Source organism: Elephas maximus, chromosome 13 (genome assembly GCF_024166365.1).
Source record: "Elephas maximus indicus isolate mEleMax1 chromosome 13, mEleMax1 primary haplotype, whole genome shotgun sequence".
NCBI lineage: Eukaryota > Metazoa > Chordata > Mammalia > Proboscidea > Elephantidae > Elephas > Elephas maximus.
Window position 1 is genome coordinate 559070 of NC_064831.1, and position 26094 is coordinate 585163.

The following is a 26094-nucleotide window of genomic DNA, read 5'->3' on the forward strand; positions in this document are numbered from 1 at the left end:
CATGGGATTTCCTCTGCCAGAAGAGAGCTGCTGCTTTGTAGTTTGTGCTGGGAAACCTTGCTTTGGCAAGTGCCAATTGACCGCATTCGGGCAGAAAGAAAAAAGAACAGCCAGAGGCCTTTTCTCCCCGGCTGCTCTGCCAAGTCCTTCCAGCTAAAACTATGTCGTTGCTCCTCTGGAAGGATCCCTGCACCGTGACGTAGTTTTTCAGAAGAAGCCTTGCGTTTGCAAGAGCAAATGAGGAATTCGTTGCAGGAAAGAGGAAGGAAAGAAAGTTTCTCTCCTTCTGCCTGCTTTGCTCAGAGGACTGGATGAAGTCAGGGAGTTCTCCCTTTCACTGAGAAATTGCAGGCTGCTGTTGCCTGGGCGCTCTCTTCTTTGCAAAAGAGTCTGCAGTTCCACGCTTTGAACCGTGGAAAGGCGCCGGGCTCTCCTAAGATTTCCCCCGGCGCTTCGTTTGCCCTGGGCCAAAGCGAGCCTTCACATTAGCTGAACGCTAACACTGCATACTCGTTCCACTTCCAGAACAGGGCTACGGCGAGGCAGTTCTCCGGGGGAAAACGGCCCTTCGAGAAGGGCAGATCTGCCGAGCTCATTGCGGGAAAGCGAAAGCAAAGGACGCTTTTCTCCCTCTAACTGCTTTCGTCAGAGGAACGGGGGAAGTCACAGTGTTCTTTCTCTCACTGAGATACACACAATCTGACGTTGCCTCTTTGCTCCGTTGCTGGCGAAGAACTGAAACGGACATACATTCCTGTGGGGAAACACAGGGCTTTGCTAGGATTTCTCTAGGCAGTGTGTTTTCCCTGGGCCTCACTGTAGCAACACTATCTCGCCAGGGCAACACTGCATGGGATTTCCTCTGCCAGGAGAGAGCTGCTGCTTTGTAGTTTGTGCTAGGAAACCTTGCTTTGGCAAGTGCCAATTGACCGCAGTGAGGCAGAAAGAAAAGAGAATAGCAAGAGACCTTTTCTCCCCAGCTGCTCAGCCAAGCCCTTCCAGCTAAAACTATGTCGTTGCTCCTCTGGAAGGATCCCTGCACCGTGACATAGTTTTATAGAAGAAGCCTTGCGTTTCCAAGAGCAAATGAGGAATTCGTTGCAGAAAAGAGGACGGAAAGAAAGTTTCTCTTCTTCTGCCTGCTTTGGTCAGAGGACTGGATGAAGTCAGGGAGTTCTCCCTTTCACTGATAAACGTGCAGGCTGCTGTTGCCTGGGCGCTCTCTTCTTTGCAAAAGAGTTTGCAGTTCCACGCTTTGAACCGTGGAAAGGCGCCGGGCTCTCCTAAGATTTCCCCCGGCGCTTCGTTTGCCAAGGGCCAAAGCGAGCCTTCACATTAGCTGAACGCTAACACTGCATACTCGTTCCACTTCTAGAACAGGGCTACGGCGAGGCAGTTCTCCGGGGGAAAACGGCCCTTCGAGAAGGGCAGATCTGCCGAGCTCATTGCGGGAAAGCGAAAGCAAAGGACGCTTTTCTCCCTCTAACTGCTTTCGTCAGAGGAACGGGGGAAGTCACAGTGTTCTTTCTCTCACTGAGATACACACAATCTGACGTTGCCTCTTTGCTCCGTTGCTGGCGAAGAACTGAAACGGACATACATTCCTGTGGGGAAACACAGGGCTTTGCTGGGATTTCTCTAGGCAGTGTGTTTTCCCTGGGCCTCACTGTAGCAACACTATCTCGGCAGGGCAACACTGCATGGGATTTCCTCTGCCAGGAGAGAGCTGCTGCTTTGTAGTTTGTGCTGGGAAACCTTGCTTTGGCAAGTGCCAATTGACCACATTCGGGCAGAAAGAAAAGAGAACAGCAAGAGGCCTTTTCTCCCCGGCTGCTCTGCCAAGCCCTTCCAGGTAAAACTATGTCGTTGCTCCTCTGGAAGGATCCCTGCACCGTGACGTAGTTTTTTAGAAGAAGCCTTGCGTTTCCAAGAGCAAATGAGGAATTCGTTGCAGAAAAGAGGAAGGAAAGAAAGTTTCCCTTCTTCTGCCTGCTTTGGTCAGAGGACTGGATGAAGTCAGGGAGTTCTCCCTTTCACTGATAAACGTGCAGGCTGCTGTTGCCTGTGCGCTCTCTTCTTTGCAAAAGAGTCTGCAGTTCCACGCTTTGAACCATGGAAAGGCGCCGGGCTCTGATAAGATTTCCCCCGGTGCTTCCTTTGCCCTGGGCCAAAGCGAGCCTTCACATTAGCTGAACGCTAACACTGCATACTCGTTCCACTTCCAGAACAGGGCTACCGCGAGGCAGTTCTCGGGGGGAAAACGGCCCTTCGCGAAGGGCAGATCTGTCGAGCTCATTGCGGGAAAGCGAAAGCAAAGGACGCTTTTCTCCCTCCAACCGCTTTCGTCAGAGGAACGGGGAAGTCACAGTGTTCTTTCTCTCACTGAGATACACACAATCTGACGTTGCCTCTTTGCTCCTTTGCTGGCATAGAACTGAAACGGACATACATTCCTGTGGGGAAACACAGGGCTTTGCTAGGATTTCTCTAGGCAGTGTGTTTTCCCTGGGCCTCAGTGTAGCAACACTATCTCGCCAGGGCAACACTGCATGGGATTTCCTCTGCCAGAAGAGAGCTGCTGCTTTGTAGTTTGTGCTGGGAAACCTTGCTTTGGCAAGTGCCAATTGACCGCATTCGGGCAGAAAGAAAAAAGAACAGCCAGAGGCCTTTTCTCCCCGGCTGCTCTGCCAAGTCCTTCCAGCTAAAACTATGTCGTTGCTCCTCTGGAAGGATCCCTGCACCGTGACGTAGTTTTTCAGAAGAAGCCTTGCGTTTGCAAGAGCAAATGAGGAATTCGTTGCAGGAAAGAGGAAGGAAAGAAAGTTTCTCTCCTTCTGCCTGCTTTGCTCAGAGGACTGGATGAAGTCAGGGAGTTCTCCCTTTCACTGAGAAATTGCAGGCTGCTGTTGCCTGGGCGCTCTCTTCTTTGCAAAAGAGTCTGCAGTTCCACGCTTTGAACCGTGGAAAGGCGCCGGGCTCTCCTAAGATTTCCCCCGGCGCTTCGTTTGCCCTGGGCCAAAGCGAGCCTTCACATTAGCTGAACGCTAACACTGCATACTCGTTCCACTTCCAGAACAGGGCTACGGCGAGGCAGTTCTCCGGGGGAAAACGGCCCTTCGAGAAGGGCAGATCTGCCGAGCTCATTGCGGGAAAGCGAAAGCAAAGGACGCTTTTCTCCCTCTAACTGCTTTCGTCAGAGGAACGGGGGAAGTCACAGTGTTCTTTCTCTCACTGAGATACACACAATCTGACGTTGCCTCTTTGCTCCGTTGCTGGCGAAGAACTGAAACGGACATACATTCCTGTGGGGAAACACAGGGCTTTGCTAGGATTTCTCTAGGCAGTGTGTTTTCCCTGGGCCTCACTGTAGCAACACTATCTCGCCAGGGCAACACTGCATGGGATTTCCTCTGCCAGGAGAGAGCTGCTGCTTTGTAGTTTGTGCTAGGAAACCTTGCTTTGGCAAGTGCCAATTGACCGCAGTGAGGCAGAAAGAAAAGAGAATAGCAAGAGACCTTTTCTCCCCAGCTGCTCAGCCAAGCCCTTCCAGCTAAAACTATGTCGTTGCTCCTCTGGAAGGATCCCTGCACCGTGACATAGTTTTATAGAAGAAGCCTTGCGTTTCCAAGAGCAAATGAGGAATTCGTTGCAGAAAAGAGGACGGAAAGAAAGTTTCTCTTCTTCTGCCTGCTTTGGTCAGAGGACTGGATGAAGTCAGGGAGTTCTCCCTTTCACTGATAAACGTGCAGGCTGCTGTTGCCTGGGCGCTCTCTTCTTTGCAAAAGAGTTTGCAGTTCCACGCTTTGAACCGTGGAAAGGCGCCGGGCTCTCCTAAGATTTCCCCCGGCGCTTCGTTTGCCAAGGGCCAAAGCGAGCCTTCACATTAGCTGAACGCTAACACTGCATACTCGTTCCACTTCTAGAACAGGGCTACGGCGAGGCAGTTCTCCGGGGGAAAACGGCCCTTCGAGAAGGGCAGATCTGCCGAGCTCATTGCGGGAAAGCGAAAGCAAAGGACGCTTTTCTCCCTCTAACTGCTTTCGTCAGAGGAACGGGGGAAGTCACAGTGTTCTTTCTCTCACTGAGATACACACAATCTGACGTTGCCTCTTTGCTCCGTTGCTGGCGAAGAACTGAAACGGACATACATTCCTGTGGGGAAACACAGGGCTTTGCTGGGATTTCTCTAGGCAGTGTGTTTTCCCTGGGCCTCACTGTAGCAACACTATCTCGGCAGGGCAACACTGCATGGGATTTCCTCTGCCAGGAGAGAGCTGCTGCTTTGTAGTTTGTGCTGGGAAACCTTGCTTTGGCAAGTGCCAATTGACCACATTCGGGCAGAAAGAAAAGAGAACAGCAAGAGGCCTTTTCTCCCCGGCTGCTCTGCCAAGCCCTTCCAGGTAAAACTATGTCGTTGCTCCTCTGGAAGGATCCCTGCACCGTGACGTAGTTTTTTAGAAGAAGCCTTGCGTTTCCAAGAGCAAATGAGGAATTCGTTGCAGAAAAGAGGAAGGAAAGAAAGTTTCCCTTCTTCTGCCTGCTTTGGTCAGAGGACTGGATGAAGTCAGGGAGTTCTCCCTTTCACTGATAAACGTGCAGGCTGCTGTTGCCTGTGCGCTCTCTTCTTTGCAAAAGAGTCTGCAGTTCCACGCTTTGAACCATGGAAAGGCGCCGGGCTCTGATAAGATTTCCCCCGGTGCTTCCTTTGCCCTGGGCCAAAGCGAGCCTTCACATTAGCTGAACGCTAACACTGCATACTCGTTCCACTTCCAGAACAGGGCTACCGCGAGGCAGTTCTCGGGGGGAAAACGGCCCTTCGCGAAGGGCAGATCTGTCGAGCTCATTGCGGGAAAGCGAAAGCAAAGGACGCTTTTCTCCCTCCAACCGCTTTCGTCAGAGGAACGGGGAAGTCACAGTGTTCTTTCTCTCACTGAGATACACACAATCTGACGTTGCCTCTTTGCTCCTTTGCTGGCATAGAACTGAAACGGACATACATTCCTGTGGGGAAACACAGGGCTTTGCTAGGATTTCTCTAGGCAGTGTGTTTTCCCTGGGCCTCAGTGTAGCAACACTATCTCGCCAGGGCAACACTGCATGGGATTTCCTCTGCCAGAAGAGAGCTGCTGCTTTGTAGTTTGTGCTGGGAAACCTTGCTTTGGCAAGTGCCAATTGACCGCATTCGGGCAGAAAGAAAAAAGAACAGCCAGAGGCCTTTTCTCCCCGGCTGCTCTGCCAAGTCCTTCCAGCTAAAACTATGTCGTTGCTCCTCTGGAAGGATCCCTGCACCGTGACGTAGTTTTTCAGAAGAAGCCTTGCGTTTGCAAGAGCAAATGAGGAATTCGTTGCAGGAAAGAGGAAGGAAAGAAAGTTTCTCTCCTTCTGCCTGCTTTGCTCAGAGGACTGGATGAAGTCAGGGAGTTCTCCCTTTCACTGAGAAATTGCAGGCTGCTGTTGCCTGGGCGCTCTCTTCTTTGCAAAAGAGTCTGCAGTTCCACGCTTTGAACCGTGGAAAGGCGCCGGGCTCTCCTAAGATTTCCCCCGGCGCTTCGTTTGCCCTGGGCCAAAGCGAGCCTTCACATTAGCTGAACGCTAACACTGCATACTCGTTCCACTTCCAGAACAGGGCTACGGCGAGGCAGTTCTCCGGGGGAAAACGGCCCTTCGAGAAGGGCAGATCTGCCGAGCTCATTGCGGGAAAGCGAAAGCAAAGGACGCTTTTCTCCCTCTAACTGCTTTCGTCAGAGGAACGGGGGAAGTCACAGTGTTCTTTCTCTCACTGAGATACACACAATCTGACGTTGCCTCTTTGCTCCGTTGCTGGCGAAGAACTGAAACGGACATACATTCCTGTGGGGAAACACAGGGCTTTGCTAGGATTTCTCTAGGCAGTGTGTTTTCCCTGGGCCTCACTGTAGCAACACTATCTCGCCAGGGCAACACTGCATGGGATTTCCTCTGCCAGGAGAGAGCTGCTGCTTTGTAGTTTGTGCTAGGAAACCTTGCTTTGGCAAGTGCCAATTGACCGCAGTGAGGCAGAAAGAAAAGAGAATAGCAAGAGACCTTTTCTCCCCAGCTGCTCAGCCAAGCCCTTCCAGCTAAAACTATGTCGTTGCTCCTCTGGAAGGATCCCTGCACCGTGACATAGTTTTATAGAAGAAGCCTTGCGTTTCCAAGAGCAAATGAGGAATTCGTTGCAGAAAAGAGGACGGAAAGAAAGTTTCTCTTCTTCTGCCTGCTTTGGTCAGAGGACTGGATGAAGTCAGGGAGTTCTCCCTTTCACTGATAAACGTGCAGGCTGCTGTTGCCTGGGCGCTCTCTTCTTTGCAAAAGAGTTTGCAGTTCCACGCTTTGAACCGTGGAAAGGCGCCGGGCTCTCCTAAGATTTCCCCCGGCGCTTCGTTTGCCAAGGGCCAAAGCGAGCCTTCACATTAGCTGAACGCTAACACTGCATACTCGTTCCACTTCTAGAACAGGGCTACGGCGAGGCAGTTCTCCGGGGGAAAACGGCCCTTCGAGAAGGGCAGATCTGCCGAGCTCATTGCGGGAAAGCGAAAGCAAAGGACGCTTTTCTCCCTCTAACTGCTTTCGTCAGAGGAACGGGGGAAGTCACAGTGTTCTTTCTCTCACTGAGATACACACAATCTGACGTTGCCTCTTTGCTCCGTTGCTGGCGAAGAACTGAAACGGACATACATTCCTGTGGGGAAACACAGGGCTTTGCTGGGATTTCTCTAGGCAGTGTGTTTTCCCTGGGCCTCACTGTAGCAACACTATCTCGGCAGGGCAACACTGCATGGGATTTCCTCTGCCAGGAGAGAGCTGCTGCTTTGTAGTTTGTGCTGGGAAACCTTGCTTTGGCAAGTGCCAATTGACCACATTCGGGCAGAAAGAAAAGAGAACAGCAAGAGGCCTTTTCTCCCCGGCTGCTCTGCCAAGCCCTTCCAGGTAAAACTATGTCGTTGCTCCTCTGGAAGGATCCCTGCACCGTGACGTAGTTTTTTAGAAGAAGCCTTGCGTTTGCAAGAGCAAATGAGGAATTCGTTGCAGAAAAGAGGAAGGAAAGAAAGTTTCCCTTCTTCTGCCTGCTTTGGTCAGAGGACTGGATGAAGTCAGGGAGTTCTCCCTTTCACTGATAAACGTGCAGGCTGCTGTTGCCTGTGCGCTCTCTTCTTTGCAAAAGAGTCTGCAGTTCCACGCTTTGAACCATGGAAAGGCGCCGGGCTCTGATAAGATTTCCCCCGGTGCTTCCTTTGCCCTGGGCCAAAGCGAGCCTTCACATTAGCTGAACGCTAACACTGCATACTCGTTCCACTTCCAGAACAGGGCTACCGCGAGGCAGTTCTCGGGGGGAAAACGGCCCTTCGCGAAGGGCAGATCTGTCGAGCTCATTGCGGGAAAGCGAAAGCAAAGGACGCTTTTCTCCCTCCAACCGCTTTCGTCAGAGGAACGGGGAAGTCACAGTGTTCTTTCTCTCACTGAGATACACACAATCTGACGTTGCCTCTGAGCTCCGTTGCTGGCAAAGAACTGAAACGGACATACATTCCTGTGGGGAAACACAGGGCTTTGCTAGGATTTCTCTAGGCAGTGTGTTTTCCCTGGGCCTCACTGTAGCAACACTATCTCGCCAGGGCAACACTGCATGAGATTTCCTCTGCCAGAAGAGAGCTGCTGCTTTGTAGTTTGTGCTGGGAAACCTTGCTTTGGCAAGTGCCAATTGACCGCATTCGGGCAGAAAGAAAAAAGAACAGCCAGAGGCCTTTTCTCCCCGGCTGCTCTGCCAAGTCCTTCCAGCTAAAACTATGTCGTTGCTCCTCTGGAAGGATCCCTGCACCGTGACGTAGTTTTTCAGAAGAAGCCTTGCGTTTGCAAGAGCAAATGAGGAATTCGTTGCAGGAAAGAGGAAGGAAAGAAAGTTTCTCTCCTTCTGCCTGCTTTGCTCAGAGGACTGGATGAAGTCAGGGAGTTCTCCCTTTCACTGAGAAATTGCAGGCTGCTGTTGCCTGGGCGCTCTCTTCTTTGCAAAAGAGTCTGCAGTTCCACGCTTTGAACCGTGGAAAGGCGCCGGGCTCTCCTAAGATTTCCCCCGGCGCTTCGTTTGCCCTGGGCCAAAGCGAGCCTTCACATTAGCTGAACGCTAACACTGCATACTCGTTCCACTTCCAGAACAGGGCTACGGCGAGGCAGTTCTCCGGGGGAAAACGGCCCTTCGAGAAGGGCAGATCTGCCGAGCTCATTGCGGGAAAGCGAAAGCAAAGGACGCTTTTCTCCCTCTAACTGCTTTCGTCAGAGGAACGGGGGAAGTCACAGTGTTCTTTCTCTCACTGAGATACACACAATCTGACGTTGCCTCTGAGCTCCGTTGCTGGCAAAGAACTGAAACGGACATACATTCCTGTGGGGAAACACAGGGCTTTGCTAGGATTTCTCTAGGCAGTGTGTTTTCCCTGGGCCTCACTGTAGCAACACTATCTCGCCAGGGCAACACTGCATGAGATTTCCTCTGCCAGAAGAGAGCTGCTGCTTTGTAGTTTGTGCTGGGAAACCTTGCTTTGGCAAGTGCCAATTGACCGCATTCGGGCAGAAAGAAAAAAGAACAGCCAGAGGCCTTTTCTCCCCGGCTGCTCTGCCAAGTCCTTCCAGCTAAAACTATGTCGTTGCTCCTCTGGAAGGATCCCTGCACCGTGACATAGTTTTATAGAAGAAGCCTTGCGTTTCCAAGAGCAAATGAGGAATTCGTTGCAGAAAAGAGGACGGAAAGAAAGTTTCTCTTCTTCTGCCTGCTTTGGTCAGAGGACTGGATGAAGTCAGGGAGTTCTCCCTTTCACTGATAAACGTGCAGGCTGCTGTTGCCTGGGCGCTCTCTTCTTTGCAAAAGAGTTTGCAGTTCCACGCTTTGAACCATGGAAAGGCGCCGGGCTCTGCTAAGATTTTCCCCGGCGCTTCCTTTGCCCTGGGCCAAAGCGAGCCTTCACATTAGCTGAACGCTAACACTGCATACTCGTTCCACTTCCAGAACAGGGCTACCGCGAGGCAGTTCTCCGGGGGAAAACGGCCCTTCGCGAAGGGCAGATCTGCCGAGCTCATTGCGGGAAAGCGAAAGCAAAGGACGCTTTTCTCCCTCTAACTGCTTTCGTCAGAGGAACGGGGGAAGTCACAGTGTTCTTTCTCTCACTGAGATACACACAATCTGACGTTGCCTCTGAGCTCCATTGCTGGCGAAGAACTGAAACGGACATACATTCCTGTGGGGAAACACAGGGCTTTGCTAGGATTTCTCTAGGCAGTGTGTTTTCCCTGGGCCTCACTGTAGCAACACTATCTCGCCAGGGCAACACTGCATGGGATTTCCTCTGCCAGGAGAGAGCTGCTGCTTTGTAGTTTGTGCTAGGAAACCTTGCTTTGGCAAGTGCCAATTGACCGCAGTGAGGCAGAAAGAAAAGAGAATAGCAAGAGACCTTTTCTCCCCAGCTGCTCAGCCAAGCCCTTCCAGCTAAAACTATGTCGTTGCTCCTCTGGAAGGATCCCTGCACCGTGACATAGTTTTATAGAAGAAGCCTTGCGTTTCCAAGAGCAAATGAGGAATTCGTTGCAGAAAAGAGGAAGGAAAGAAAGTTTCTCTTCTTCTGCCTGCTTTGGTCAGAGGACTGGATGAAGTCAGGGAGTTCTCCCTTTCACTGATAAACGTGCAGGCTGCTGTTGTCTGTGCGCTCTCTTCTTTGCAAAAGAGTCTGCAGTTCCAGGCTTTGAACCATGGAAAGGCGCCGGGCTCTGATAAGATTTCCCCCGGTGCTTCCTTTGCCCTGGGCCAAAGCGAGCCTTCACATTAGCTGAACGCTAACACTGCATACTCGTTCCACTTCCAGAACAGGGCTACCGCGAGGCAGTTCTCGGGGGGAAAACGGCCCTTCGCGAAGGGCAGATCTGTCGAGCTCATTGCGGGAAAGCGAAAGCAAAGGACGCTTTTCTCCCTCCAGCCGCTTTCGTCAGAGGAACGGGGAAGTCACAGTGTTCTTTCTCTCACTGAGATACACACAATCTGACGTTGCCTCTTTGCTCCGTTGCTGGCATAGAACTGAAACGGACATACATTCCTGTGGGGAAACACAGGGCTTTGCTAGGATTTCTCTAGGCAGTGTGTTTTCCCTGGGCCTCAGTGTAGCAACACTATCTCGCCAGGGCAACACTGCATGGGATTTCCTCTGCCAGAAGAGAGCTGCTGCTTTGTAGTTTGTGCTGGGAAACCTTGCTTTGGCAAGTGCCAATTGACCGCATTCGGGCAGAAAGAAAAAAGAACAGCCAGAGGCCTTTTCTCCCCGGCTGCTCTGCCAAGTCCTTCCAGCTAAAACTATGTCGTTGCTCCTCTGGAAGGATCCCTGCACCGTGACGTAGTTTTTCAGAAGAAGCCTTGCGTTTGCAAGAGCAAATGAGGAATTCGTTGCAGGAAAGAGGAAGGAAAGAAAGTTTCTCTCCTTCTGCCTGCTTTGCTCAGAGGACTGGATGAAGTCAGGGAGTTCTCCCTTTCACTGAGAAATTGCAGGCTGCTGTTGCCTGGGCGCTCTCTTCTTTGCAAAAGAGTCTGCAGTTCCACGCTTTGAACCGTGGAAAGGCGCCGGGCTCTCCTAAGATTTCCCCCGGCGCTTCGTTTGCCCTGGGCCAAAGCGAGCCTTCACATTAGCTGAACGCTAACACTGCATACTCGTTCCACTTCCAGAACAGGGCTACGGCGAGGCAGTTCTCCGGGGGAAAACGGCCCTTCGCGAAGGGCAGATCTGCCGAGCTCATTGCGGGAAAGCGAAAGCAAAGGACGCTTTTCTCCCTCTAACTGCTTTCGTCAGAGGAACGGGGGAAGTCACAGTGTTCTTTCTCTCACTGAGATACACACAATCTGACGTTGCCTCTTTGCTCCGTTGCTGGCGAAGAACTGAAACGGACATACATTCCTGTGGGGAAACACAGGGCTTTGCTAGGATTTCTCTAGGCAGTGTGTTTTCCCTGGGCCTCACTGTAGCAACACTATCTCGCCAGGGCAACACTGCATGGGATTTCCTCTGCCAGGAGAGAGCTGCTGCTTTGTAGTTTGTGCTAGGAAACCTTGCTTTGGCAAGTGCCAATTGACCGCAGTGAGGCAGAAAGAAAAGAGAATAGCAAGAGACCTTTTCTCCCCAGCTGCTCAGCCAAGCCCTTCCAGCTAAAACTATGTCGTTGCTCCTCTGGAAGGATCCCTGCACCGTGACATAGTTTTATAGAAGAAGCCTTGCGTTTCCAAGAGCAAATGAGGAATTCGTTGCAGAAAAGAGGACGGAAAGAAAGTTTCTCTTCTTCTGCCTGCTTTGCTCAGAGGACTGGATGAAGTCAGGGAGTTCTCCCTTTCACTGATAAACGTGCAGGCTGCTGTTGCCTGGGCGCTCTCTTCTTTGCAAAAGAGTTTGCAGTTCCACGCTTTGAACCATGGAAAGGCGCCGGGCTCTGCTAAGATTTTCCCCGGCGCTTCCTTTGCCCTGGGCCAAAGCGAGCCTTCACATTAGCTGAACGCTAACACTGCATACTCGTTCCACTTCCAGAACAGGGCTACCGCGAGGCAGTTCTCCGGGGGAAAACGGCCCTTCGCGAAGGGCAGATCTGCCGAGCTCATTGCGGGAAAGCGAAAGCAAAGGACGCTTTTCTCCCTCTAACTGCTTTCGTCAGAGGAACGGGGGAAGTCACAGTGTTCTTTCTCTCACTGAGATACACACAATCTGACGTTGCCTCTGAGCTCCGTTGCTGGCGAAGAACTGAAACGGACATACATTCCTGTGGGGAAACACAGGGCTTTGCTAGGATTTCTCTAGGCAGTGTGTTTTCCCTGGGCCTCACTGTAGCAACACTATCTCGCCAGGGCAACACTGCATGGGATTTCCTCTGCCAGGAGAGAGCTGCTGCTTTGTAGTTTGTGCTAGGAAACCTTGCTTTGGCAAGTGCCAATTGACCGCAGTGAGGCAGAAAGAAAAGAGAATAGCAAGAGACCTTTTCTCCCCAGCTGCTCAGCCAAGCCCTTCCAGCTAAAACTATGTCGTTGCTCCTCTGGAAGGATCCCTGCACCGTGACATAGTTTTATAGAAGAAGCCTTGCGTTTCCAAGAGCAAATGAGGAATTCGTTGCAGAAAAGAGGAAGGAAAGAAAGTTTCTCTTCTTCTGCCTGCTTTGGTCAGAGGACTGGATGAAGTCAGGGAGTTCTCCCTTTCACTGATAAACGTGCAGGCTGCTGTTGTCTGTGCGCTCTCTTCTTTGCAAAAGAGTCTGCAGTTCCAGGCTTTGAACCATGGAAAGGCGCCGGGCTCTGATAAGATTTCCCCCGGTGCTTCCTTTGCCCTGGGCCAAAGCGAGCCTTCACATTAGCTGAACGCTAACACTGCATACTCGTTCCACTTCCAGAACAGGGCTACCGCGAGGCAGTTCTCGGGGGGAAAACGGCCCTTCGCGAAGGGCAGATCTGTCGAGCTCATTGCGGGAAAGCGAAAGCAAAGGACGCTTTTCTCCCTCCAGCCGCTTTCGTCAGAGGAACGGGGAAGTCACAGTGTTCTTTCTCTCACTGAGATACACACAATCTGACGTTGCCTCTTTGCTCCGTTGCTGGCATAGAACTGAAACGGACATACATTCCTGTGGGGAAACACAGGGCTTTGCTAGGATTTCTCTAGGCAGTGTGTTTTCCCTGGGCCTCAGTGTAGCAACACTATCTCGCCAGGGCAACACTGCATGGGATTTCCTCTGCCAGAAGAGAGCTGCTGCTTTGTAGTTTGTGCTGGGAAACCTTGCTTTGGCAAGTGCCAATTGACCGCATTCGGGCAGAAAGAAAAAAGAACAGCCAGAGGCCTTTTCTCCCCGGCTGCTCTGCCAAGTCCTTCCAGCTAAAACTATGTCGTTGCTCCTCTGGAAGGATCCCTGCACCGTGACGTAGTTTTTCAGAAGAAGCCTTGCGTTTGCAAGAGCAAATGAGGAATTCGTTGCAGGAAAGAGGAAGGAAAGAAAGTTTCTCTCCTTCTGCCTGCTTTGCTCAGAGGACTGGATGAAGTCAGGGAGTTCTCCCTTTCACTGAGAAATTGCAGGCTGCTGTTGCCTGGGCGCTCTCTTCTTTGCAAAAGAGTCTGCAGTTCCACGCTTTGAACCGTGGAAAGGCGCCGGGCTCTCCTAAGATTTCCCCCGGCGCTTCGTTTGCCCTGGGCCAAAGCGAGCCTTCACATTAGCTGAACGCTAACACTGCATACTCGTTCCACTTCCAGAACAGGGCTACGGCGAGGCAGTTCTCCGGGGGAAAACGGCCCTTCGCGAAGGGCAGATCTGCCGAGCTCATTGCGGGAAAGCGAAAGCAAAGGACGCTTTTCTCCCTCTAACTGCTTTCGTCAGAGGAACGGGGGAAGTCACAGTGTTCTTTCTCTCACTGAGATACACACAATCTGACGTTGCCTCTTTGCTCCGTTGCTGGCGAAGAACTGAAACGGACATACATTCCTGTGGGGAAACACAGGGCTTTGCTAGGATTTCTCTAGGCAGTGTGTTTTCCCTGGGCCTCACTGTAGCAACACTATCTCGCCAGGGCAACACTGCATGGGATTTCCTCTGCCAGGAGAGAGCTGCTGCTTTGTAGTTTGTGCTAGGAAACCTTGCTTTGGCAAGTGCCAATTGACCGCAGTGAGGCAGAAAGAAAAGAGAATAGCAAGAGACCTTTTCTCCCCAGCTGCTCAGCCAAGCCCTTCCAGCTAAAACTATGTCGTTGCTCCTCTGGAAGGATCCCTGCACCGTGACATAGTTTTATAGAAGAAGCCTTGCGTTTCCAAGAGCAAATGAGGAATTCGTTGCAGAAAAGAGGACGGAAAGAAAGTTTCTCTTCTTCTGCCTGCTTTGCTCAGAGGACTGGATGAAGTCAGGGAGTTCTCCCTTTCACTGATAAACGTGCAGGCTGCTGTTGCCTGGGCGCTCTCTTCTTTGCAAAAGAGTCTGCAGTTCCACGCTTTGAACCGTGGAAAGGCGCCGGGCTCTCCTAAGATTTCCCCCGGCGCTTCGTTTGCCAAGGGCCAAAGCGAGCCTTCACATTAGCTGAACGCTAACACTGCATACTCGTTCCACTTCTAGAACAGGGCTACGGCGAGGCAGTTCTCCGGGGGAAAACGGCCCTTCGAGAAGGGCAGATCTGCCGAGCTCATTGCGGGAAAGCGAAAGCAAAGGACGCTTTTCTCCCTCTAACTGCTTTCGTCAGAGGAACGGGGGAAGTCACAGTGTTCTTTCTCTCAATGAGATACACACAATCTGACGTTGCCTCTTTGCTCCGTTGCTGGCGAAGAACTGAAACGGACATACATTCCTGTGGGGAAACACAGGGCTTTGCTGGGATTTCTCTAGGCAGTGTGTTTTCCCTGGGCCTCACTGTAGCAACACTATCTCGGCAGGGCAACACTGCATGGGATTTCCTCTGCCAGGAGAGAGCTGCTGCTTTGTAGTTTGTGCTGGGAAACCTTGCTTTGGCAAGTGCCAATTGACCACATTCGGGCAGAAAGAAAAGAGAACAGCAAGAGGCCTTTTCTCCCCGGCTGCTCTGCCAAGCCCTTCCAGGTAAAACTATGTCGTTGCTCCTCTGGAAGGATCCCTGCACCGTGACGTAGTTTTTTAGAAGAAGCCTTGCGTTTCCAAGAGCAAATGAGGAATTCGTTGCAGAAAAGAGGAAGGAAAGAAAGTTTCCCTTCTTCTGCCTGCTTTGGTCAGAGGACTGGATGAAGTCAGGGAGTTCTCCCTTTCACTGATAAACATGCAGGCTGCTGTTGCCTGTGCGCTCTCTTCTTTGCAAAAGAGTCTGCAGTTCCACGCTTTGAACCATGGAAAGGCGCCGGGCTCTGATAAGATTTCCCCCGGTGCTTCCTTTGCCCTGGGCCAAAGCGAGCCTTCACATTAGCTGAACGCTAACACTGCATACTCGTTCCACTTCCAGAACAGGGCTACCGCGAGGCAGTTCTCGGGGGGAAAACGGCCCTTCGCGAAGGGCAGATCTGTCGAGCTCATTGCGGGAAAGCGAAAGCAAAGGACGCTTTTCTCCCTCCAACCGCTTTCGTCAGAGGAACGGGGAAGTCACAGTGTTCTTTCTCTCACTGAGATACACACAATCTGACGTTGCCTCTTTGCTCCGTTGCTGGCATAGAACTGAAACGGACATACATTCCTGTGGGGAAACACAGGGCTTTGCTAGGATTTCTCTAGGCAGTGTGTTTTCCCTGGGCCTCAGTGTAGCAACACTATCTCGCCAGGGCAACACTGCATGGGATTTCCTCTGCCAGAAGAGAGCTGCTGCTTTGTAGTTTGTGCTGGGAAACCTTGCTTTGGCAAGTGCCAATTGACCGCATTCGGGCAGAAAGAAAAAAGAACAGCCAGAGGCCTTTTCTCCCCGGCTGCTCTGCCAAGTCCTTCCAGCTAAAACTATGTCGTTGCTCCTCTGGAAGGATCCCTGCACCGTGACGTAGTTTTTCAGAAGAAGCCTTGCGTTTGCAAGAGCAAATGAGGAATTCGTTGCAGGAAAGAGGAAGGAAAGAAAGTTTCTCTCCTTCTGCCTGCTTTGCTCAGAGGACTGGATGAAGTCAGGGAGTTCTCCCTTTCACTGAGAAATTGCAGGCTGCTGTTGCCTGGGCGCTCTCTTCTTTGCAAAAGAGTCTGCAGTTCCACGCTTTGAACCGTGGAAAGGCGCCGGGCTCTCCTAAGATTTCCCCCGGCGCTTCGTTTGCCCTGGGCCAAAGCGAGCCTTCACATTAGCTGAACGCTAACACTGCATACTCGTTCCACTTCCAGAACAGGGCTACGGCGAGGCAGTTCTCCGGGGGAAAACGGCCCTTCGAGAAGGGCAGATCTGCCGAGCTCATTGCGGGAAAGCGAAAGCAAAGGACGCTTTTCTCCCTCTAACTGCTTTCGTCAGAGGAACGGGGGAAGTCACAGTGTTCTTTCTCTCACTGAGATACACACAATCTGACGTTGCCTCTGAGCTCCGTTGCTGGCGAAGAACTGAAACGGACATACATTCCTGTGGGGAAACACAGGGCTTTGCTAGGATTTCTCTAGGCAGTGTGTTTTCCCTGGGCCTCACTGTAGCAACACTATCTCGCCAGGGCAACACTGCATGGGATTTCCTCTGCCAGGAGAGAGCTGCTGCTTTGTAGTTTGTGCTAGGAAACCTTGCTTTGGCAAGTGCCAATTGACCGCAGTGAGGCAGAAAGAAAAGAGAATAGCAAGAGACCTTTTCTCCCCAGCTGCTCAGCCAAGCCCTTCCAGCTAAAACTATGTCGTTGCTCCTCTGGAAGGATCCCTGCACCGTGACATAGTTTTATAGAAGAAGCCTTGCGTTTCCAAGAGCAAATGAGGAATTCGTTGCAGAAAAGAGGAAGGAAAGAAAGTTTCTCTTCTTCTGCCTGCTTTGGTCAGAGGACTGGATGAAGTCAGGGAGTTCTCCCTTTCACTGATAAACGTGCAGGCTGCTGTTGTCTGTGCGCTCTCTTCTTTGCAAAAGAGTCTGCAGTTCCAGGCTTTGAACCATGGAAAGGCGCCGGGCTCTGATAAGATTTCCCCCGGTGCTTCCTTTGCCCTGGGCCAAAGCGAGCCTTCACATTAGCTGAACGCTAACACTGCATACTCGTTCCACTTCCAGAACAGGGCTACCGCGAGGCAGTTCTCGGGGGGAAAACGGCCCTTCGCGAAGGGCAGATCTGTCGAGCTCATTGCGGGAAAGCGAAAGCAAAGGACGCTTTTCTCCCTCCAGCCGCTTTCGTCAGAGGAACGGGGAAGTCACAGTGTTCTTTCTCTCACTGAGATACACACAATCTGACGTTGCCTCTTTGCTCCGTTGCTGGCATAGAACTGAAACGGACATACATTCCTGTGGGGAAACACAGGGCTTTGCTAGGATTTCTCTAGGCAGTGTGTTTTCCCTGGGCCTCAGTGTAGCAACACTATCTCGCCAGGGCAACACTGCATGGGATTTCCTCTGCCAGAAGAGAGCTGCTGCTTTGTAGTTTGTGCTGGGAAACCTTGCTTTGGCAAGTGCCAATTGACCGCATTCGGGCAGAAAGAAAAAAGAACAGCCAGAGGCCTTTTCTCCCCGGCTGCTCTGCCAAGTCCTTCCAGCTAAAACTATGTCGTTGCTCCTCTGGAAGGATCCCTGCACCGTGACGTAGTTTTTCAGAAGAAGCCTTGCGTTTGCAAGAGCAAATGAGGAATTCGTTGCAGGAAAGAGGAAGGAAAGAAAGTTTCTCTCCTTCTGCCTGCTTTGCTCAGAGGACTGGATGAAGTCAGGGAGTTCTCCCTTTCACTGAGAAATTGCAGGCTGCTGTTGCCTGGGCGCTCTCTTCTTTGCAAAAGAGTCTGCAGTTCCACGCTTTGAACCGTGGAAAGGCGCCGGGCTCTCCTAAGATTTCCCCCGGCGCTTCGTTTGCCCTGGGCCAAAGCGAGCCTTCACATTAGCTGAACGCTAACACTGCATACTCGTTCCACTTCCAGAACAGGGCTACGGCGAGGCAGTTCTCCGGGGGAAAACGGCCCTTCGCGAAGGGCAGATCTGCCGAGCTCATTGCGGGAAAGCGAAAGCAAAGGACGCTTTTCTCCCTCTAACTGCTTTCGTCAGAGGAACGGGGGAAGTCACAGTGTTCTTTCTCTCACTGAGATACACACAATCTGACGTTGCCTCTTTGCTCCGTTGCTGGCGAAGAACTGAAACGGACATACATTCCTGTGGGGAAACACAGGGCTTTGCTAGGATTTCTCTAGGCAGTGTGTTTTCCCTGGGCCTCACTGTAGCAACACTATCTCGCCAGGGCAACACTGCATGGGATTTCCTCTGCCAGGAGAGAGCTGCTGCTTTGTAGTTTGTGCTAGGAAACCTTGCTTTGGCAAGTGCCAATTGACCGCAGTGAGGCAGAAAGAAAAGAGAATAGCAAGAGACCTTTTCTCCCCAGCTGCTCAGCCAAGCCCTTCCAGCTAAAACTATGTCGTTGCTCCTCTGGAAGGATCCCTGCACCGTGACATAGTTTTATAGAAGAAGCCTTGCGTTTCCAAGAGCAAATGAGGAATTCGTTGCAGAAAAGAGGACGGAAAGAAAGTTTCTCTTCTTCTGCCTGCTTTGCTCAGAGGACTGGATGAAGTCAGGGAGTTCTCCCTTTCACTGATAAACGTGCAGGCTGCTGTTGCCTGGGCGCTCTCTTCTTTGCAAAAGAGTTTGCAGTTCCACGCTTTGAACCATGGAAAGGCGCCGGGCTCTGCTAAGATTTTCCCCGGCGCTTCCTTTGCCCTGGGCCAAAGCGAGCCTTCACATTAGCTGAACGCTAACACTGCATACTCGTTCCACTTCCAGAACAGGGCTACCGCGAGGCAGTTCTCCGGGGGAAAACGGCCCTTCGCGAAGGGCAGATCTGCCGAGCTCATTGCGGGAAAGCGAAAGCAAAGGACGCTTTTCTCCCTCTAACTGCTTTCGTCAGAGGAACGGGGGAAGTCACAGTGTTCTTTCTCTCACTGAGATACACACAATCTGACGTTGCCTCTGAGCTCCGTTGCTGGCGAAGAACTGAAACGGACATACATTCCTGTGGGGAAACACAGGGCTTTGCTAGGATTTCTCTAGGCAGTGTGTTTTCCCTGGGCCTCACTGTAGCAACACTATCTCGCCAGGGCAACACTGCATGGGATTTCCTCTGCCAGGAGAGAGCTGCTGCTTTGTAGTTTGTGCTAGGAAACCTTGCTTTGGCAAGTGCCAATTGACCGCAGTGAGGCAGAAAGAAAAGAGAATAGCAAGAGACCTTTTCTCCCCAGCTGCTCAGCCAAGCCCTTCCAGCTAAAACTATGTCGTTGCTCCTCTGGAAGGATCCCTGCACCGTGACATAGTTTTATAGAAGAAGCCTTGCGTTTCCAAGAGCAAATGAGGAATTCGTTGCAGAAAAGAGGAAGGAAAGAAAGTTTCTCTTCTTCTGCCTGCTTTGGTCAGAGGACTGGATGAAGTCAGGGAGTTCTCCCTTTCACTGATAAACGTGCAGGCTGCTGTTGTCTGTGCGCTCTCTTCTTTGCAAAAGAGTCTGCAGTTCCAGGCTTTGAACCATGGAAAGGCGCCGGGCTCTGATAAGATTTCCCCCGGTGCTTCCTTTGCCCTGGGCCAAAGCGAGCCTTCACATTAGCTGAACGCTAACACTGCATACTCGTTCCACTTCCAGAACAGGGCTACCGCGAGGCAGTTCTCGGGGGGAAAACGGCCCTTCGCGAAGGGCAGATCTGTCGAGCTCATTGCGGGAAAGCGAAAGCAAAGGACGCTTTTCTCCCTCCAGCCGCTTTCGTCAGAGGAACGGGGAAGTCACAGTGTTCTTTCTCTCACTGAGATACACACAATCTGACGTTGCCTCTTTGCTCCGTTGCTGGCATAGAACTGAAACGGACATACATTCCTGTGGGGAAACACAGGGCTTTGCTAGGATTTCTCTAGGCAGTGTGTTTTCCCTGGGCCTCAGTGTAGCAACACTATCTCGCCAGGGCAACACTGCATGGGATTTCCTCTGCCAGAAGAGAGCTGCTGCTTTGTAGTTTGTGCTGGGAAACCTTGCTTTGGCAAGTGCCAATTGACCGCATTCGGGCAGAAAGAAAAAAGAACAGCCAGAGGCCTTTTCTCCCCGGCTGCTCTGCCAAGTCCTTCCAGCTAAAACTATGTCGTTGCTCCTCTGGAAGGATCCCTGCACCGTGACGTAGTTTTTCAGAAGAAGCCTTGCGTTTGCAAGAGCAAATGAGGAATTCGTTGCAGGAAAGAGGAAGGAAAGAAAGTTTCTCTCCTTCTGCCTGCTTTGCTCAGAGGACTGGATGAAGTCAGGGAGTTCTCCCTTTCACTGAGAAATTGCAGGCTGCTGTTGCCTGGGCGCTCTCTTCTTTGCAAAAGAGTCTGCAGTTCCACGCTTTGAACCGTGGAAAGGCGCCGGGCTCTCCTAAGATTTCCCCCGGCGCTTCGTTTGCCCTGGGCCAAAGCGAGCCTTCACATTAGCTGAACGCTAACACTGCATACTCGTTCCACTTCCAGAACAGGGCTACGGCGAGGCAGTTCTCCGGGGGAAAACGGCCCTTCGCGAAGGGCAGATCTGCCGAGCTCATTGCGGGAAAGCGAAAGCAAAGGACGCTTTTCTCCCTCTAACTGCTTTCGTCAGAGGAACGGGGGAAGTCACAGTGTTCTTTCTCTCACTGAGATACACACAATCTGACGTTGCCTCTTTGCTCCGTTGCTGGCGAAGAACTGAAACGGACATACATTCCTGTGGGGAAACACAGGGCTTTGCTAGGATTTCTCTAGGCAGTGTGTTTTCCCTGGGCCTCACTGTAGCAACACTATCTCGCCAGGGCAACACTGCATGGGATTTCCTCTGCCAGGAGAGAGCTGCTGCTTTGTAGTTTGTGCTAGGAAACCTTGCTTTGGCAAGTGCCAATTGACCGCAGTGAGGCAGAAAGAAAAGAGAATAGCAAGAGACCTTTTCTCCCCAGCTGCTCAGCCAAGCCCTTCCAGCTAAAACTATGTCGTTGCTCCTCTGGAAGGATCCCTGCACCGTGACATAGTTTTATAGAAGAAGCCTTGCGTTTCCAAGAGCAAATGAGGAATTCGTTGCAGAAAAGAGGACGGAAAGAAAGTTTCTCTTCTTCTGCCTGCTTTGCTCAGAGGACTGGATGAAGTCAGGGAGTTCTCCCTTTCACTGATAAACGTGCAGGCTGCTGTTGCCTGGGCGCTCTCTTCTTTGCAAAAGAGTCTGCAGTTCCACGCTTTGAACCGTGGAAAGGCGCCGGGCTCTCCTAAGATTTCCCCCGGCGCTTCGTTTGCCAAGGGCCAAAGCGAGCCTTCACATTAGCTGAACGCTAACACTGCATACTCGTTCCACTTCTAGAACAGGGCTACGGCGAGGCAGTTCTCCGGGGGAAAACGGCCCTTCGAGAAGGGCAGATCTGCCGAGCTCATTGCGGGAAAGCGAAAGCAAAGGACGCTTTTCTCCCTCTAACTGCTTTCGTCAGAGGAACGGGGGAAGTCACAGTGTTCTTTCTCTCAATGAGATACACACAATCTGACGTTGCCTCTTTGCTCCGTTGCTGGCGAAGAACTGAAACGGACATACATTCCTGTGGGGAAACACAGGGCTTTGCTGGGATTTCTCTAGGCAGTGTGTTTTCCCTGGGCCTCACTGTAGCAACACTATCTCGGCAGGGCAACACTGCATGGGATTTCCTCTGCCAGGAGAGAGCTGCTGCTTTGTAGTTTGTGCTGGGAAACCTTGCTTTGGCAAGTGCCAATTGACCACATTCGGGCAGAAAGAAAAGAGAACAGCAAGAGGCCTTTTCTCCCCGGCTGCTCTGCCAAGCCCTTCCAGGTAAAACTATGTCGTTGCTCCTCTGGAAGGATCCCTGCACCGTGACGTAGTTTTTTAGAAGAAGCCTTGCGTTTCCAAGAGCAAATGAGGAATTCGTTGCAGAAAAGAGGAAGGAAAGAAAGTTTCCCTTCTTCTGCCTGCTTTGGTCAGAGGACTGGATGAAGTCAGGGAGTTCTCCCTTTCACTGATAAACATGCAGGCTGCTGTTGCCTGTGCGCTCTCTTCTTTGCAAAAGAGTCTGCAGTTCCACGCTTTGAACCATGGAAAGGCGCCGGGCTCTGATAAGATTTCCCCCGGTGCTTCCTTTGCCCTGGGCCAAAGCGAGCCTTCACATTAGCTGAACGCTAACACTGCATACTCGTTCCACTTCCAGAACAGGGCTACCGCGAGGCAGTTCTCGGGGGGAAAACGGCCCTTCGCGAAGGGCAGATCTGTCGAGCTCATTGCGGGAAAGCGAAAGCAAAGGACGCTTTTCTCCCTCCAACCGCTTTCGTCAGAGGAACGGGGAAGTCACAGTGTTCTTTCTCTCACTGAGATACACACAATCTGACGTTGCCTCTTTGCTCCGTTGCTGGCATAGAACTGAAACGGACATACATTCCTGTGGGGAAACACAGGGCTTTGCTAGGATTTCTCTAGGCAGTGTGTTTTCCCTGGGCCTCAGTGTAGCAACACTATCTCGCCAGGGCAACACTGCATGGGATTTCCTCTGCCAGAAGAGAGCTGCTGCTTTGTAGTTTGTGCTGGGAAACCTTGCTTTGGCAAGTGCCAATTGACCGCATTCGGGCAGAAAGAAAAAAGAACAGCCAGAGGCCTTTTCTCCCCGGCTGCTCTGCCAAGTCCTTCCAGCTAAAACTATGTCGTTGCTCCTCTGGAAGGATCCCTGCACCGTGACGTAGTTTTTCAGAAGAAGCCTTGCGTTTGCAAGAGCAAATGAGGAATTCGTTGCAGGAAAGAGGAAGGAAAGAAAGTTTCTCTCCTTCTGCCTGCTTTGCTCAGAGGACTGGATGAAGTCAGGGAGTTCTCCCTTTCACTGAGAAATTGCAGGCTGCTGTTGCCTGGGCGCTCTCTTCTTTGCAAAAGAGTCTGCAGTTCCACGCTTTGAACCGTGGAAAGGCGCCGGGCTCTCCTAAGATTTCCCCCGGCGCTTCGTTTGCCCTGGGCCAAAGCGAGCCTTCACATTAGCTGAACGCTAACACTGCATACTCGTTCCACTTCCAGAACAGGGCTACGGCGAGGCAGTTCTCCGGGGGAAAACGGCCCTTCGAGAAGGGCAGATCTGCCGAGCTCATTGCGGGAAAGCGAAAGCAAAGGACGCTTTTCTCCCTCTAACTGCTTTCGTCAGAGGAACGGGGGAAGTCACAGTGTTCTTTCTCTCACTGAGATACACACAATCTGACGTTGCCTCTGAGCTCCGTTGCTGGCAAAGAACTGAAACGGACATACATTCCTGTGGGGAAACACAGGGCTTTGCTAGGATTTCTCTAGGCAGTGTGTTTTCCCTGGGCCTCACTGTAGCAACACTATCTCGCCAGGGCAACACTGCATGAGATTTCCTCTGCCAGAAGAGAGCTGCTGCTTTGTAGTTTGTGCTGGGAAACCTTGCTTTGGCAAGTGCCAATTGACCGCATTCGGGCAGAAAGAAAAAAGAACAGCCAGAGGCCTTTTCTCCCCGGCTGCTCTGCCAAGTCCTTCCAGCTAAAACTATGTCGTTGCTCCTCTGGAAGGATCCCTGCACCGTGACGTAGTTTTTCAGAAGAAGCCTTGCGTTTGCAAGAGCAAATGAGGAATTCGTTGCAGGAAAGAGGAAGGAAAGAAAGTTTCTCTCCTTCTGCCTGCTTTGCTCAGAGGACTGGATGAAGTCAGGGAGTTCTCCCTTTCACTGAGAAATTGCAGGCTGCTGTTGCCTGGGCGCTCTCTTCTTTGCAAAAGAGTCTGCAGTTCCACGCTTTGAACCGTGGAAAGGCGCCGGGCTCTCCTAAGATTTCCCCCGGCGCTTCGTTTGCCCTGGGCCAAAGCGAGCCTTCACATTAGCTGAACGCTAACACTGCATACTCGTTCCACTTCCAGAACAGGGCTACGGCGAGGCAGTTCTCCGGGGGAAAACGGCCCTTCGAGAAGGGCAGATCTGCCGAGCTCATTGCGGGAAAGCGAAAGCAAAGGACGCTTTTCTCCCTCTAACTGCTTTCGTCAGAGGAACGGGGGAAGTCACAGTGTTCTTTCTCTCACTGAGATACACACAATCTGACGTTGCCTCTGAGCTCCGTTGCTGGCAAAGAACTGAAACGGACATACATTCCTGTGGGGAAACACAGGGCTTTGCTAGGATTTCTCTAGGCAGTGTGTTTTCCCTGGGCCTCACTGTAGCAACACTATCTCGCCAGGGCAACACTGCATGAGATTTCCTCTGCCAGAAGAGAGCTGCTGCTTTGTAGTTTGTGCTAGGAAACCTTGCTTTGGCAAGTGCCAATTGACCGCATTCGGGCAGAAAGAAAAAAGAACAGCCAGAGGCCTTTTCTCCCCGGCTGCTCTGCCAAGTCCTTCCAGCTAAAACTATGTCGTTGCTCCTCTGGAAGGATCCCTGCACCGTGACGTAGTTTTTTAGAAGAAGCCTTGCGTTTCCAAGAGCAAATGAGGAATTCGTTGCAGAAAAGAGGAAGGAAAGAAAGTTTCCCTTCTTCTGCCTGCTTTGGTCAGAGGACTGGATGAAGTCAGGGAGTTCTCCCTTTCACTGATAAACATGCAGGCTGCTGTTGCCTGTGCGCTCTCTTCTTTGCAAAAGAGTCTGCAGTTCCACGCTTTGAACCATGGAAAGGCGCCGGGCTCTGATAAGATTTCCCCCGGTGCTTCCTTTGCCCTGGGCCAAAGCGAGCCTTCACATTAGCTGAACGCTAACACTGCATACTCGTTCCACTTCCAGAACAGGGCTACCGCGAGGCAGTTCTCGGGGGGAAAACGGCCCTTCGCGAAGGGCAGATCTGTCGAGCTCATTGCGGGAAAGCGAAAGCAAAGGACGCTTTTCTCCCTCCAACCGCTTTCGTCAGAGGAACGGGGAAGTCACAGTGTTCTTTCTCTCACTGAGATACACACAATCTGACGTTGCCTCTTTGCTCCGTTGCTGGCATAGAACTGAAACGGACATACATTCCTGTGGGGAAACACAGGGCTTTGCTAGGATTTCTCTAGGCAGTGTGTTTTCCCTGGGCCTCAGTGTAGCAACACTATCTCGCCAGGGCAACACTGCATGGGATTTCCTCTGCCAGAAGAGAGCTGCTGCTTTGTAGTTTGTGCTGGGAAACCTTGCTTTGGCAAGTGCCAATTGACCGCATTCGGGCAGAAAGAAAAAAGAACAGCCAGAGGCCTTTTCTCCCCGGCTGCTCTGCCAAGTCCTTCCAGCTAAAACTATGTCGTTGCTCCTCTGGAAGGATCCCTGCACCGTGACGTAGTTTTTCAGAAGAAGCCTTGCGTTTGCAAGAGCAAATGAGGAATTCGTTGCAGGAAAGAGGAAGGAAAGAAAGTTTCTCTCCTTCTGCCTGCTTTGCTCAGAGGACTGGATGAAGTCAGGGAGTTCTCCCTTTCACTGAGAAATTGCAGGCTGCTGTTGCCTGGGCGCTCTCTTCTTTGCAAAAGAGTCTGCAGTTCCACGCTTTGAACCGTGGAAAGGCGCCGGGCTCTCCTAAGATTTCCCCCGGCGCTTCGTTTGCCCTGGGCCAAAGCGAGCCTTCACATTAGCTGAACGCTAACACTGCATACTCGTTCCACTTCCAGAACAGGGCTACGGCGAGGCAGTTCTCCGGGGGAAAACGGCCCTTCGAGAAGGGCAGATCTGCCGAGCTCATTGCGGGAAAGCGAAAGCAAAGGACGCTTTTCTCCCTCTAACTGCTTTCGTCAGAGGAACGGGGGAAGTCACAGTGTTCTTTCTCTCACTGAGATACACACAATCTGACGTTGCCTCTGAGCTCCGTTGCTGGCAAAGAACTGAAACGGACATACATTCCTGTGGGGAAACACAGGGCTTTGCTAGGATTTCTCTAGGCAGTGTGTTTTCCCTGGGCCTCACTGTAGCAACACTATCTCGCCAGGGCAACACTGCATGAGATTTCCTCTGCCAGAAGAGAGCTGCTGCTTTGTAGTTTGTGCTGGGAAACCTTGCTTTGGCAAGTGCCAATTGACCGCATTCGGGCAGAAAGAAAAAAGAACAGCCAGAGGCCTTTTCTCCCCGGCTGCTCTGCCAAGTCCTTCCAGCTAAAACTATGTCGTTGCTCCTCTGGAAGGATCCCTGCACCGTGACGTAGTTTTTCAGAAGAAGCCTTGCGTTTGCAAGAGCAAATGAGGAATTCGTTGCAGGAAAGAGGAAGGAAAGAAAGTTTCTCTCCTTCTGCCTGCTTTGCTCAGAGGACTGGATGAAGTCAGGGAGTTCTCCCTTTCACTGAGAAATTGCAGGCTGCTGTTGCCTGGGCGCTCTCTTCTTTGCAAAAGAGTCTGCAGTTCCACGCTTTGAACCGTGGAAAGGCGCCGGGCTCTCCTAAGATTTCCCCCGGCGCTTCGTTTGCCCTGGGCCAAAGCGAGCCTTCACATTAGCTGAACGCTAACACTGCATACTCGTTCCACTTCCAGAACAGGGCTACGGCGAGGCAGTTCTCCGGGGGAAAACGGCCCTTCGAGAAGGGCAGATCTGCCGAGCTCATTGCGGGAAAGCGAAAGCAAA